The sequence below is a fragment of the Anser cygnoides genome, chromosome 12 (assembly GCF_040182565.1).
Source record: "Anser cygnoides isolate HZ-2024a breed goose chromosome 12, Taihu_goose_T2T_genome, whole genome shotgun sequence".
NCBI classification, from domain to species: domain Eukaryota; kingdom Metazoa; phylum Chordata; class Aves; order Anseriformes; family Anatidae; genus Anser; species Anser cygnoides.
In genome coordinates, this window is record NC_089884.1 from 17,357,448 (window position 1) to 17,373,692 (window position 16,245).

A 16,245-nucleotide genomic window follows, 5' to 3' on the forward strand; every position below is an offset into this window, starting at 1 on the left:
AGAGAGTCAATTTAAGGTTACAAGGGCAGTTTGGTACTGCACAACTATTTAGTACTCAAAACTGAATACTTGACATCTCTAAAGTATATTTTAGTGTAGTTTAAGACAGAAATTGCTTTTTAATTGCATCTCAAAAATACAGCTACACCTTCATTTCTTCCTCTTCATTGTTGTGATAAGCAAGGTCCAAATCTTCTCTCCATGGCAAAGATCTCTCCTTTGTGAATAAACCAGAAGGAGATGGAAGTAGTAGGCAGCTTATTTAGATGAAGCTAAACCCAAAAGTACCCTTTATGGCAGCCAGTGTAGCAGTTCACGATCACTGAGAAAGAAAATTCATGCTCCTCCTTTCTCCAAAGCTACTGGCAGAAAAAAAATAATGTGGTTGTGGTAATTGTGTGCTTACTCTTCCACTATGTGGTGTAACTGTCACCTGTAAAGGTTTGGTTTGTTTAGTTCAGCTTTTTAAATCATAGATTGTTACAGATGTTCTGTTTTTAAAGAAGAGGTGTGTTTCAGTGATACTATGCTCTACTTACTGTCAGAGATTTAGAAAAATGATTTGGAAACAGAATGAGCCTTCACAATTTATTAGGCAAAACATAATTAATCCCTTGAGGAAATACGACAGGGAGATGATGCTCCACTCTTTAAAAACATATTTATAATAATTTTTAAAAATCCATTTTCAGGGTTCCTATACACATAGTTTTGCCTTCAGATATGCTCACACAGTCAAATCTCTAGCTTCATAAGCACATTTTTACTCCAGTCTTCTCTGGCAACGATTTGGGCTGTTTTATCTCTGATCTTCTCAAAAAACCTTGATTTCTTCTATTAGACCTTCCTGCAAAGAAAAAAATCATGAAGGAAATAGTCTGCTGGGAATGTATTGCAAACAGTTTCCTCTTTCCATCTGGAGATCTACACCAAGTAGAGTAATCTTAGACTCTAGTTTGACTATACTTTTTAATTATTCTCACTTTTTTTTTTATCTTACTTGAGTGCCTTTTGAAAGAAGATGGGGGCATCAGACATCTTGGTATTTGTTTTGGGTGAACTTAATCTCTTGTATATTTATTTGTTTTTGCTTGTGGTATGAGTAAGATTGCGTTGGTTGTATTTTCAGTTTGATACATTTTTAGTTCATGGCAGAGATGAGTAGAATTTAGTTAAGTCTTCTATCTGTGAGTTGTTGATCTGAGTAAATAAAATCCCAGCTAGTAAATAATAGTTAGTTGAAGATTACAGACTGTGTGCAAATGGCATAAATTTGTAAGTGTTTTAAAAATTTAAATAATCAGATCAAAAAAGCAGTAGAAAATTTTCCAGAGCAGGGAAAAGGTTTTTTGCACTAAATTGCTTACTGCTCTTTACTTATATTTGTTCATGGTATAATCTAGCGTTTTGGAGCAGCTGGCATTCTGTACAAAGTAAGTTAGATCTGAGGAAGATGATTTTGATATAAATTGTACAATGGGATGGCAATTACTGTTGTCCAGATGAGTAAAAGGAAAAAGTAAAAAATAAAAATCTTTAAATCAAAACTAACAAGGTAATGCAGCTCTTTAATGGAAAGGTTGTTGAACTGTTCCCACAGTGTTAACTGATACTAAAGAATAATTTGCCTCACACTTTTCAATAATTCCACATGAATCTTTCTTGCTCTGTCCTGTAACACTTTTCTTGTTTAGAATATTAGGAATCTTAATAAAAGGGTAGAAACATCAAAGTAATATAATGCAAAAGGGGGCTTGAGAAAATAATCTGGACACTTTTATATTCAATAACAAAATATAAATCCAAAGCAAGATTCTGAGAAAAGGGGAAAGGGGAAAAAAAAGAAAAACAAAACCCACAGATGTTCAACTGTTCATTACCCAAATCTTTGCAAGAAGCGATTGAATAGAATTACCTACAAAGAGAATGTGGCATTTTAACATTATACAATCATGTTCTTCATGGCAGGTGACATCTATCTCCTTGACGGAGACTGTATCTCAAAAATACATTCACCGAGCTGTCTATAAATTCAAATAAACCCTGCAATTTAATTTTCAACATATCCATATGTTTGAGAATCAAGCTTTCAGCAGTTGAGTACAGTTTGTGTTGATACTACTGTACCCAATGAATAAGGAGGAAACAATGCAGTGGCACTGCAGCTATAGCCAGGTTTGGCAGGGGGCTGCAGGAGAGAAAGGATTTGTCTGAGTGTTCTGGGTCTAATTCAAGATCCAGTAAATAGCATTTCCCAGAAGTTCATCCTTTCGTGTTTGGTCAAATGCAACATTTTTCATGGTTTAGAAGGAACTATGTCATTACTCAGTTAGAAACACAAAGAACCAAATGTGTCATTGTGTACCATAGAAATGCAGCCAAGAATCTTTTAAGATAAAATAAAACCTTTAATTCTTTAAGAAAAATAATACAGTAGAATGCGTATTCATTTAACTTCTTAAGTATATATTTTCAGAATATCTGATCAGTTATATTATCTGTAAGAGAGAGAACACCTGAGACAGCTGCTGCAACAAAAGGAAAAATGCAGTAGTTATTTTTCGTTTTTCAAAAAGGCATTTCCAAAATAAGTCTCATTCCTTTGTGCACATCTGATTGTATTGTTGCTAATGAAAAATGATATCTTCCTATAAGCCATATTGAGGCTGAAGGAACAGCTTCAAATAATGAATAAATAAGTAAGGATTTGAACTGAGGATTTGTTTCTTTTCTGGAATGTGACTGATACCGTGACTCAGGAAACAGCCTTACAATGGTAGGTCTATTCACACGGTCACTAGCATCCGTAAGAGTGCATTGGAACCAGCCATAAAATTTGGAGCAGTTTAAATTATTGAGCTATAAATTATTATATCTCAATAATATTCATAAGCAGAGCTACACAGGACTGATTGGGGTATCAAATGGTCAGCAGTTTCATTCCGGGTATTTTGTGCAACCCATTGCTCTATGGTGGGAATGTGTTATTTGGCTTCTGGCATATCGGAATGAAAGCTGTTAACTCTTGAGTACCTATTTGGTCTAGATTGGGCCTTGACTACAAGCCAAAGAGAGGAAGACAAAAGCTCACTCTGTCTTGATTAACCAAGATCTTTGAGCTGGGAGGACATGTGAGTTCGGATCAGTGTACCCATTTGCGTGCTCCCTGAGACAGATAACCATAGGCAGAGTTTTCACTCGTATAAAAATACTTTTTTTTCTCCCTGGGTATAAAAGGAGCAAGGAACCATCCTGCACCCAGAAGGGTGGACTATCATCACTAGATCTCCTGGGACTGTGTTTAAAATAGATCAGTTTAGACAGCATTTTTTTTATTAGGGTGTTGCAGCCAAGCCTAGAGAAGGCGTAATAACTGTTCATGAACTGCATACAAACTAGAGCCCATAAGCAGAACTTAATCACCCTTAACAAGTTAATAGATCAGCTGTAGTGCTCCCTTCCCTCTGCAATGGTCAGTGGCAACCAGCTCAGAACTCTGGTTCTCCAGGGCCAACTCCTTTCATTAGAGATGACGTGACAATCTGCTGTCAGACCGTTAGTGGTTTGCTACCTGACAGACAAGATACTATTTTTTAATGTCTCTGATCATATTATGCTATTTATATTACGCTATTTCTTCACTTAAAAGGTTTCTGAGCTGTCCAAAAGTACCAAAAATTTGTTACTGATACTGGTCATGATACTCTTAACAGTTACTGGCAATAAATTTTCCCTGCAAGGTATATATTTAATCATTATATTTATATATAATTAAATATATATATATATTTATGGAGGAGAATTTGATGTTGAATATTCTGGTACATCTAACATGAGAAATGAGACATATGTCTAGTTAATTAATTATAAAAAATATTTATATATGTTTAGGTGACCTGATCTTAAAATGCATGTCTTCATGTCTTCTTCATACTGTTATTATGACGCCTTCAGATCTGAACCCTGGCCACTGATATTTTTTGAGATAATAGAACTATGTTGACTTATCTTGTCAAGCATATGGTCCTTGAATTTGTGGAAGCTTCTGTGTAATATTTCAGTAAACTTTCCTATGGTATTAGATTTTGTTGTGGAACAACTACACAGGGTACTTTACCTTACTACAAATCTGTCACAGAGGCTGTGCTTTAAAAAAAAAAAAAAAAAAAAAAAGTTATTTTAAAAGAAATTAATTAATTGCAGTCCTTGAAAACAATCTTGTAACATGCAGTTAAATTCTAATCAGCTGCAATTTTCTGTTCTTTCAATTTTCATCAGCCAGGATCGTTCTTATGTATAGGAATTTTCCTTTGAAATCTTCAGTTATTGTTGTTTATTCTTTCTTTTTTCAAAAATATTTTAACTGAAAAACAAGGGAGCAAATGTTGAAATAAATATGCAGTTGTGTAGCTTTGAAAAATTTATTGCACAGCTGGGGGCATTTAAAGAACTTAATTAACAAGCTCCAGCCTCAACATTCTCTCTCTTTAAGGGGAAAAAAAAATCAGTTAAGGTTTGTCCAATTAAATTTTTAGGAGAGTTTGCTGATAAAAAAAAAAAAAAAAAAAAAAAAAAAGGCTGTGATTGTGAGCTTACAGTTTAAAAAGAGAAGCTCCAGAATAATGAAAACTTGCAAGCTGATTAATTCAGTGGAAAGCTGTTCTGTGCATAGTTTCCACAAACTCATAAGCACTTGGGCATTTTTAGCCCAAATTTAATTATAGCCTTTGATAATCAGGCTTCGCTCAAAAGAAATCCCCTTCTTCCCATAATACTTGATGATGTAATGCTCTATTATAACTCAGAACTCTTCCCCCAGCACCAAAAACAAGCCGTCTTCATGTCAATGGAAAAAAAAAAAAAAGGTGACCTCTCCTCTCACAGTTTTACATTTCATGTTCTGCAAACTGATATAGATCATCCAAGGTTGTCTTGGTTTTTTGCCTTTTTTTTTTCTTTTTATTTTGCTACTGGCTGAAAACAACTAATAAAGGCTCAGTTCAAAGCCGTCTATTTCTTAGTGGGGGGGAAAAGATGTTATTCTGACATCATTGCTCTGAATGAGCAGCCTGTGGTTCATACAGTATACGCTCCCCTGGAATGACAAATTTTCTGCCTTTTTCTTGGGGGGAATGTTCAGGCAAAAAGAAAAAAATGCATAAGAGAAGCAAAGAAAATTCATTTGTATAAGCTGGCCCCCCTACTGTGGAATTTTCAATTATATATATCTAATTATGGCTGTCAGTTGATGAATTGAGAAAAGACATTTTTTGTCCCCCCTCCTTTTTTTTGTCTCTTCGTCATCTCTTCTGTTAGAATGATTATAGCACACTTACACAACTAATTGCCTTACTGCTTATTAGTGATACAATTATGCAGGCCAGACTCCTTGTGTGAACAACCATCTGCAGAGAAAAAAAAAAAAGTGACACTATTCAAAACTATCCATAATTTAACCAATGTTATTCCAATGCACTGAGCTCAGACAATTGTTGGGCCTTCATATTTCATACCCACCCTGGAAAAAGAGGGTTGTGGGTTTTTTTCTCTTTTCCCCTCTCTTTCTCTCTTTTGCTCTGTGCACTGATTCACCTCTTTAAACCCACTGTGAATTGGAAAGAAAAGGAGAGAAAAAAAAAGTGCTTCATATGTCAACAAAAAGGAGGGAAGTGAAGCATGGCTAATGCCCATTCCTCCTGTGGGCAATTTTTCTTCAAATTTTATACTAATAGGCATTTTTTTTCTGCTTAGAAACAGTTGAGAAAGTGCAGATGTCCTGACCACAGAAACCTGTGTATGTACATTTGCTGGCTTCTAAATGGTTTTAAAGCAACTGATGCACAACACAGAGTGGAGCAGAAAGTTTCCAGTGCATGTAATTGGTTCTCAGGAGCATGCGAACCGCAGGTCTCCTAACGCTGCACCTGGCGTGGCGGCGTTGGAAACCAAGTAGGTGAAAGCCCACAAGTCAAGACAGAGCTTGCGTGTCGCTGATCAAGCTGATGGGGAGCACCTTGATGCCTACAAGATGCCACTTTTAAGATGTAGTTTCCAGATAAATGTTAAAATGGCTGCTGGGGCAAGGGGGGGGAGAATTGCATGGGTTTTGTCATTTGCCTTAGTTCCTCAGCACAGTTGTGTTTTTCATGTCTCTGAAGTGTCAACCTACTGTTATGATATTCTCAGGATAAGTAGGAAGAAAGTAAGTTGTTGTGTAAAATGGAATGGTTTTAGTCTGCAACATAAGTAGGAAAAAGAGCATAACTTCAGTGCCCGTCTGTCTCAGTGAGTGGGCTACAGATGCAGAAGGCTCATAATTCTTTTGGCTTACTGAATTTAGCCTGACTGTAAAACAAGGGAGAATGGAGAGGTTTACAATCAGTTTTGGAGATACAGTTACAATTGTCTTGGAGATACTGTTAGAAATGCACGGTTCTTGTATTTCCAGACTTTTAACAGTATCGGTGAGTATGTCAAGGGGAAGCCATCAGAGGGCTGAAAAAGGAGACTTTCCATCCCATTGCCATCATTCCTCCCCCTCTTTGTGCTTGTTGCACTGTCATCCTCACAGCAAATATAGACTGAAGTACGCATATTTATGCTTTTTCTTGCACGCCTAGAATGTTATGGCTGTAGAGGTGTGTGTTCTCATAGAAGCTTTGGCCTGGATTTGGAGAGCTAGGATTTAGAAATTCAGTTCTTCATCCTGATTCATTCAAAATAAGCATAGTGTCATTTATCTGTAACAATTTTAATGCAGTGCCCTGTTATTGTGAGCATGCCTATTAGAACAAGAATGAGCTCTATTTGTCTTCCAGTAGGGTTCCTGCAGTTTTGTTCACGGAGTCTCTGAGGGGGCTCCTTTAATCTCAGCGATTTAAATGCACATTCCAAATGGAGAAGTCCAAGTTCCTTAAAAATTGCATACTTCTAGTATCCTATTTCTGTGATGGGAGAGTTACAAACCCAACTTCTCATGATTCTAGTCTTGAAGTTCTTAACCTCGAGTCCTGAAGGAAGAGAAGCACTGCCTTGTAAATTTGTGTTTTCTTAGGCCTTGGTTTCAAGGATTGCACTTGTCCACAGTCTAAATAGGACTGTGCTTCTGCAGTTCTGGTGCAAGCCTTTTCTGCTATGTGATTTCTTTCAACTTCAACAAATCAATAGACCATATTATTTATTTATTTAAATGTATCTATCTCAGTACAACAGTTCCTAATAATGCCAATAAGAATCTTGCACTGGAAGAGTTTGCAGAATTGAAATGGATGTGTTCTTGGCAGTATTCAAGTTTCCCTCACCAATACAATCTGTAATACCAAAGCTGAGTAACTCAGTTTTGGTCTTTCTGTTCTGGGAGGTAAACTTCATTTTTCTTCATTCTGAAATTACAGCCTAGATCAGGGGAGTAATAGTGGACATGGTTACTTGCCCAGTACCTCAGAGAACACTTGCACACCAAATTGTTTCATGTTCCTGACTGTAAAACATACTATTAATACTTCAGGCAACCTGATCTTCTAAGAGGCTTTGCGGATTTGCTTCTTCACTTAAGTATGGATGACAAAATATCTTTGAGCTGTGTTGGCTATGTATCGAGTGGTGCGCTGCTCATAGCAGTTGAGAGTTGTGACACTGTGTTTCTCTCACAGCATGTGTTTTTGGTACTCTCTAGAGAGAATTAACTGAGGATCTGCAGATTGAAGAAAAAAAAAAGGAAAAGGAAAAGAAGAAGAAGAAGAAGGAAAAGAGAAAGAGAAAGAGAAAAGAAAAAAGAAAAGAAAAGAAAAGAAAAGAAAAGAGAAACATCTGGAAATCCTCTGGGTGTCACGTAGTTGAACAGAGGAGATACCAACAGGCAGATCAAGATTTTCTGATGTTACAACCTATTTCATAGTTCCTGGACCCTTCTCCATGACGCTTTAGTAGCAATAGAAATGGTATTGAGCAACAAGTAGGGAAAGATACTAGTGGTAGTTAAAAACAGTATAATGATACCTGCATGCAAGACAGCTGAAATATGCTGAGACAGCTTTAGTGCTATGCATAACCCCCACATTCTGTGTCTTTGCATGCTTCAGAATATTTTTGGATAATTTTTGTATGCATGTGTAGATTGTCTTGAAGCAATCTAAGTGTAGTATAACATGTAACTTCACTTGAGTTTACCTGCTAAAAACATATTTTGAAATGGGATTTTTCTCTCTTTACTAGTTTTACCTGTCTCATTTACTCACTCCTGAAAAACATACAAGACATGCACAGGCTTAATAAGTGTCAACTCTGGGAATGTGTTAAAAATACTGCTCCAATATTTCCTTCGGCTTTTTGAAGACTCAGAAAATGGTTCCTCAAAGGTGTGAGGTGAAGGTGTGGCAATGGATGGACAGTTCTTTAAACACCATCCATTCCCACCAGAATCTGACTTTTAAACTTGCTCTGTATCTATGCTACTAAAATATGTATTAAAGTTCATTACTTAGACACCGTCAGGAAGAATTTGCCATAGGAACTTTATCACTAGTGGAGAAGTTTGAGAGAGAGAGAGAGAAATGTGCCCTGTATCATTTCAGATAGCTGAAGATTTTCTGGAATGTTCTCCATATATTTTTAAAACAGTCTCACATCAGTGGGTAGGCACACCTTCGTGATGTAGGAAATCTTGCTTCCAAAGTTTCAAATTCCAAAGTTTCTAAAATTTTGATGAATACTTCTGACTACCGAGCTGTTGAGTAGGCTGGGTGTTGTACTTTGTCACAAGTTTTTTCATGGTAAATGAAAGAACATATTAGTTTTGTTTCTCATTAAATGCAGCATAATTCAAGGTCTTAATTATTTATGATGCAGATGCCTTTTTCCCTACCAAGCCTGCTGTTAAGGTGGTGTGCTCCTTTTGTGCTGCTGCTGTCATCCACATGCTGCTTCTTGGGTCTCCAGTAATTTCTGTGTTGCATCACAATGGCTTTCTGTTTTGAAGAAATCCAGTGGATATGCATGGAATTTGTAAACACACTTAGGTGTTCCTGAAAATCGTATGATTTTAACATCTTCTGTAGTTTGTTGGGGCATTTCCTTTGTGATCTCCTTCAGTGTTCAGAAAATTTCTTTGGAAACAATGGATTGTAAGGGGACTTCCATTCTCTTCAGTTTCATCTAGAGGGGTTGGAACATACAGTAATAATCACAAGCTGATATTTTACTTTTTTTTTTTTTTTTCCCTCCTTCCCCTCCTCTGTAATTACAAATCTTCCTTCACAGACCTTCTAGTTTCTGGTCCATTTTACAGTGGAACATCTGTGGGAGTGTGCTGATGGCCATATCTTTTGCCAGGTCTGTCAGACATTTGAGTTAGCTTATTTAAGTTAAAATGCCCAGCATGCACGCTAATCGATTGTAAGCAGATAAAACTGCCTTTTTCAGCAAGGTTGTATTCAGACTAGGGAAGGGGAAAAATCCTGTCCCAATAGGAGGAGAGTCAGTGATATAATTTAACTTCTCCATTTTTAACAAGCTCGCATATTAAGATAAAGTAGGAAATCACAGTGGCTTTCTCCATATAAAGTTCTTGCTTTCAAGTCTTTCTTTTTCAGTCAAGCAATTTTATTTATACTTTGTTTCCTTGCAGTCTGTGCAGATGTCTCTGTTAGTCACACTCTGCACTGCACAGTAGATCTCACTATGCTGACTATTCTACAAGATTTTATGCCCATTGTTTTCTGTATAAAATTGAGAGTTTTGTTAAGTCATTTATTTAAGGAGGTATTATGTCAGGAACCAGCCTTGTGAGTGTTGACACATATGCTGTCTGCTGGTTTGGACTTCTCCCCATGGATTTTGTTTGTCCTGTGGAGGTCCATGCACGCTGGGTCATGACAGTCGCATAAAGGGAAAGCAAGTTTGGCTCTGCAGTTTTCTGTCCCTCACCACTTCCCAGTGCTGTTCATGGGCATGGGCATTCAGAGTGGGAATGGGAGAATCAGTCTTGCCACTTTATTATGAAAAGCTACGATCAGGGTTTAGGATCTGGTCCTACACAATATATTAAAATAAATGAGAAATAAAATAACAAAAATGTATTTGACTTTGTTTTGAATACAAAAAAAAAAAAAAAGGATTTTGAAGTAAAATAAGATGCTGAGCAAGACAAAATCTCTTCATCAGTTTTTACTGAAAATCACTATGATTAAGTAAAAGAAGAAAGGCTCAAGTTTTTTCTTGAGCCTTTCTCTGAACGCTTTCAGGGAGCTCCATAGCTTAATGGCAATGGCTCTAAAGACTTGCAAAATATGTACTTTCATCCTGAAGGTAAAGTTTTGCATTTCTCTGAATTATACCTTAAAAGAATTTTTATGGATTTTTTTCTAGATTTTTCCTCTCTTGGCTTTGAAAAAGGTTAAGCAAATGCATGAAGTAAACAGACTAAACAGTATTTTTTTTCAACAAAGATGGGAACTTTTCCGCACAATTCTTATGCAAGAAGTGTTCAAGAACGTTTCCCGTAAATAATGTCAAAGTGGCTTGAGATGGGTATGAAGTAAATAAAGTAGCTGACAAAGGCTGAATGTTAGAATCTGGGGAAGAAAATTCCAGGCATGACTCTGCTAGCAGAAAAACTGAGTCTTTCACTTCAGTAATCTTTTTATTTTGAACTTCCCATCACTTCTTCAAAGCAAATGGTCATAATAGTTAATTTCTGACTTGTATTAACGCACCTTTTGTAGGAAAAAATCTCCAAGATTAGATACCCTTGGTGGTGGGGAGCATTGGGTTGGTTTATAAGTGCATGTACGTATGTATATACACCTAGTGTGTATGTGTATGTACGTACATATGTATTAGTCCGTGCACTGCCTTCAGCTTTTCATTTGAGTTCTGTTTTTTGAGCTGGCAATCCTAAAACCAAATCAACCCCAAGTGAATTTGTATGACCTTATGTTAAATATTTGAAAGTATTTAATAAAATAAAAAAAAAAAAAAAAAGCCTTCCCCCCTGAAATCTCTTAGTTTCTTTTGATTAGTCAGACGCTGCATTTCTTTCCCCCCTGATGTTTTTCGTTTTCAAGTTGACCAGGTCTAATCTGGGAACCAACATGATTACACCAGCACAGGGACCTTAGAGAAGCCATGTGCTGTCACCAGTACTTTAAAAAAAAAAAAAAAAAAAATATCATGGCAAGTGAAATAACTTGCTTTGGTTGAGAAATCACTTAGCCTGTCATTATTTTACACAACCAAATACTGTGCTGGCCATAATCTGCTGCCTTTCAAGTAGGAATAAAATACATTACTTATGCAGTGGATGTTTTTAATGTAACAAAGAGAAGGAATAAAAATGCCTTACAACAGTTTTATTAAAAACAAATTCCCACAGTAAATACATATACACTCTGGTACCATGGTGAAACAGCCAAAGACATCACTGTTAAGTGCTATGGGAAGTACTTATAAATTACTCGAAATAAAAAACATTGTTGCCTGGACATCAGGGTTGAAATGCTGCAGTTTGTAATAAATTAACACAGAACTTCACTTCCCCTCCTCTAACAAAGCAGCCATTTGTCTGAATAACCCACATTCAGCTGTGAGTTATATTTTCACAACTGCAACTGCATTCATTTGCAAATCATTCTCCAGTTTTAATGCTCAAGTTTTAAATACCTTAAGAACTAATAAATAAAGCAAAGTAGAGCAAACAGTTGGCTTGTAGCCTAAAAACTGGCCTAATTTCTGGGGGGTTTTCTTTCTTCTTTTTCCTCTTTCACAGTAATTTTGTACGTCTGACATTTCTTTAAGCCGTGTTTTGTTTTTAGTCTGAATGTTTTTTCACAATATTTAAATTTAGTGAGAACATTTCATATTACCAGCAAAAATAAAGACTGTAGTTATTCAGATTTTAATATTAAAATGTTTGTAAGGATTTAATTCCTTGACTAGTTCAGAATAATCTTTGAGTTACCTTGAGGTTTTTTTTTCTGTTGTAAGCCACTTTTATCTCTTGCAAACAGGTTTTTATTTTCGTTGGTCCTAGGCTGTATTTAGTAGTTTTACTCTTGAGAATGGAAGTCTCTCATTTTGCTAGATTAATTTTAAATATAAATTAAAAAAAAAAAAATCTCTATAAGGGAATCTGCTTTCATTACACGTTGAGTAAAAATGAAATACCATGCTTTATGGATATTTAAATAAGCCCTTCACAGTAGTACAATACAAACGTTTATTTACAAAATTTGAGTTTAGAGGTTATTTTCCTGGCATAATTGAAATCTGGTTTCCATACACAGAATCCTAGGCTTTGTTCCACTTACTCATTTTGTTTTGAATAAATTCCTGTGGGCATGCCTGAAAGGGCTGGTAGTCATTTTCAGGAAGTGAAATTTAGGGAGCAGAGTTCCTCACTGAGACCACTTTAGTTTAGAATTGATCAAGTTTTCCTAAAAGAGGATTTGAAACACTTCTGAAATCTCTTTCCTCCTTTTGCAAGGGTAGCCTGGCTGCATTGCAAAGTGTTCCTTCGTGTAACCATAGTGTCCTATGAACAGAAATATACAATTTTAATGCAAAACCTTGATTTACAGAAATATCTGGCGTTCATATTACGAAGCATTACATTCATGGCCATAGAACTAAGAGTATCAAGGTCAATTATTTGAAACACTTTGTTTTAAACATAACTGCTTCGTTGTAAATGGTAAAAGCATTTTTTGAAGAAAAAGCATTCTGTTCCCACTTCCTTTCCCCTGCCACCCTGCATACCTCCCAGTTAAATGCATGTAGTTCAGTAGTATACATACCAAACACCTATATGCTTAAAACTTCGAACTAGTCTCACCTCGGCCCACAGACTTCAGTGTCTTGTTTCATGAACCATCTATGCTAGTCTGTGAGTGAAGTACCATTGAAGGAGGCAGTTCTGCACACATCTTCCCTCCTGCCCTCCACTTCATTTTGAAATGAAGGTGTCTTCTGGCTGATCCAATGTAAAACTACTCCGTTTTTCTCCATCTGCAGTGGAAATTTATCTATATTCTAACAGATCTCCCCCATTGAACCAAATGGAGAAGGAAAAAATGAAAATACCTGGATGACCAGATGGGAAGGGAAGAGTGCCACTTTTGAGATTAGATTTCTTAGATTGCTTTAGCTGTGACATGAAACTGCTCCCGGTGACCTTCCTCACGGAACTGAAGATGGGCTGAGAAAGTGAAATTCATCTTTGAAACTGGGCTACAGACAGGATGCTATAATGCCTCAGGTACTTGTGTAGTCTGTTAATAAACTGGCTGCAACTCTTCAATTAATTGTTTGGTTTGGTTTGGTTTTGAGAAATTGATCTTGTCTACTCATCCATCCTATGGCCTTGATAACAGCTGATTATATTCAAGGCTCTCCTAAGCAGATGTGAATCTCTTCCTAAAGAAAATAAAAAGTATATAAATGTCCTACTAGCTCTACATAGTGCAGAGCTCTGTAAAGTGGTAGAGGCTGCATAGCAGGGATGATTTTAACCTGAAATGCAGCAGTCCTGTGTAATATAGTTAAGTGAATACTACAGAGCCAAGCCTTGCTCACCTAAGAAAACCAATTAGTACCTTGAATTCAAACAAAATTGTTGAAAAGAAGTGAAGCAAGACTACTCTGTGAAAACTGCAAAGAGCTTTTCTATTGCATGCTATCAGTTACTGGAAGGATTAAAACCCTTCATGTACACCTTTCATAAATTCTTAGCAATAAATAATGGAGAGTTATCAAATTGCAAGTACATTTTCATTACACACATGAATGTTTATAACACAAAAATGAGTTCCTTTTATTTGAGACAGATTTGCATGAGGAGAAAAAAAGACTGGGGTTGAGATTAAGAGGTAATGATGTGACAGGCTTTAGCTAAGACAAAATCACTTCTCTTGTTAGCAGAGTAATTTCAGCAATACATCTTCTGTAATTTTTTTTAATCACTTAGTGATTACTTGTGTGGTGCTATTTGATTCATTGGCCATCAGTACCTGATTAAGATTCTATGTTTAGGCCATCATTACTTTTCAACAGGCCACCCATATGGTGTTAGTGTTGAGCCAGTGCAAATCCTTCAGCTTAGCACTGTATATTCAGTTAAAGAAGACTATGTGAAATGCTGACATTAGCATATGTTCTTCTGTTATTGTGTTGACCTTTATCCATGGCATTACACTAACACTGGATCCTTGGAGTTGGTCCAGTAAGAAATTGGGTTGAAATTATAAAATTAGCCATCTGTCTATTAAAACTTTACTGAGCTAAGTTGGAACAAATGAGCACAGTGATGCAATGAAATGCATCACTACCAGGTATGAGGTGGACTTTGGTTTTGATTTTCTGTATGTTTTCATTTCTTTCAGTTATGAATGTTTCTTGTTTGTTTGTTTTGTTTTTTTTCCTGAGTCTTGCACTGTGATCTCTTATGAGAATACATGTATGGTTGATGAGAATGTACATCTTGAAATTTATTATGTATTAATTTTTATTCCTATGTACTCTGCCCATGTGATATTCTGAACATCTCTATCAATGATAAAAGAGCTTTTTTGTGATTTTTTTTAATGAAATATAAACTTGGTGTTCCTTCTTAAGGATGGTATTTGTTTGTTTGTTTGTTTGTTTTTCCTTTCAGTCTGGCTTTCTTTTCTGTCTAGTTTCTGTGATTATGATTCTAGAAGTACTGCAGGAGATGTATAATAACTTAAAACATGGTTCCAATAGTGATAATTAGTCGTTCAAGAGCTACAATTTGAAAGAGCTTGAACAGATTCCCTCTGCTATTGCGAGGTCTCTATTTATTAAAAATAGGAACTACAGTAGCTTAGCCATAAAGAGCCTAATGGAGCATTTTTGAAAAATAATTCATTTACTAATTAACAAAATGGTGTTTGTTTATTTACAGTACATAAAATGTTTCCATCAGGAAACAGCCCACTAAGACTCGGCAGCTAGCTTGCTGTGCTGACAGCAGAACATCTGCAGTTCAATTTAATACATTTACTAAATGAAGTGGGTAAATAAAGGGATGTTAAACAGCTACTTCCCAGCCTCTGATATTTTTACTTCTCTCTGGAGGTCAGAAGCACTGATGAATGATTCCCCTTCTTCCTGCTTGCCTTGTTTATGGGAGGTTCCCATGCACCAACATTGTTTCAGAGGGTGCCATGTTGCAATTGTGATTGATTAAATTACATTGTCCTGTCGTACCTCACTTTATCTGCTCATCTATCTCTTTAAATGCTCTCTGTGTTACTGTCAGGAATTATTTCACTCAGAGTATTCCTTTATGCCTTTCAGAATGCAGATTTTGAAGTGTGGTTTGTGGTCACAAGTCACAGTAAATGAAATAGCTGAAGAATGGGGATTATTCCTCACTTTTGCTCCATTTTCTGGACTAGTGAAATCCAATTTCAATAGGTCAGCAATTCAATCCCAGCCAAAAATGTTATTAGTTTTTCTTTCATAGAACATCTTTTTTATTTTTTTTCTTTTTCCTCTTAGAAATTATCGTATATAAATTCAGGCTTATATTATGCATTTTTGTTAGGAAAGTATTTTAATTTTGCAATAAAGTGGATTTAAGGGATAATTTGACTGTTTTAGGGGGCGGTTTTGCTAGGTTGTGTTACTCTTGGTTCTTCGTCCTGTTCCAGGCTTTATGTAGGTAGGTGATAAACCCAGAGGAAGGAAAAGATTTGGGTTAAAATCGTACCTAAAGGTGAATATTTTAGCGAATACGGTAGTTTAACCTATGGTGACTATAAAATATTCAACTTTGCCTCAGAATTTTTTAACCTAAATCCAATTTGCCGTGTGAATCCCGAAGCTGTAACTGTAACAGAGCTATCGAACTAAGTAGTACGAAGTGCTCAAGTCACTGCTTCTTTCCAGAAAAAGGCTCACAAATTTATGGCTTGAATTGTGGACAGATTTATACAACATCATACACATACTATAGGACAAAGCAGAGAAAACACCATTCTCTTCCTTTTCAGTTATGTACCTTTACCAGAAGTCCATTCCCATTATTAAACATTCAAGTCTCGTGCATGGAATGTTTAAAGGGTCCATTTATCTATGGCTGGGCTGTTTCCGTTAAACCATATAATATGAGTTGTGCTAAGTAATTCCAAAGGTGATTACATATAAAGCTTGCATGTTTTCTGTATGGGATTAATTTCCATATCTGCAGGTTTTAAAGGTAAAATCCAGGTACTACAGTTCAACCTG

At 36.2% G+C, this 16,245-nt stretch overlaps 1 protein-coding gene and 1 long non-coding RNA gene across 6 annotated transcripts in view; one reads left to right on the top strand and one right to left on the bottom strand.

Annotated features, from left to right (window-relative positions):
• Positions 1–16,245, top strand: part of LOC106045268 (uncharacterized) — a 312,839-nt gene that overhangs the window by 149,950 nt on the left and 146,644 nt on the right. The gene's annotated exons all lie outside the window — the stretch shown is intronic.
• LOC106045271 (uncharacterized) lies at positions 743–9,474 on the bottom strand. Its single transcript, XR_007167705.2, has 4 exons — positions 8,864–9,474; positions 5,337–5,405; positions 4,118–4,146; positions 743–847 (listed from the first exon to the last, which is right to left on the bottom strand). It is a non-coding gene; the product is annotated as an uncharacterized lncRNA (long non-coding RNA).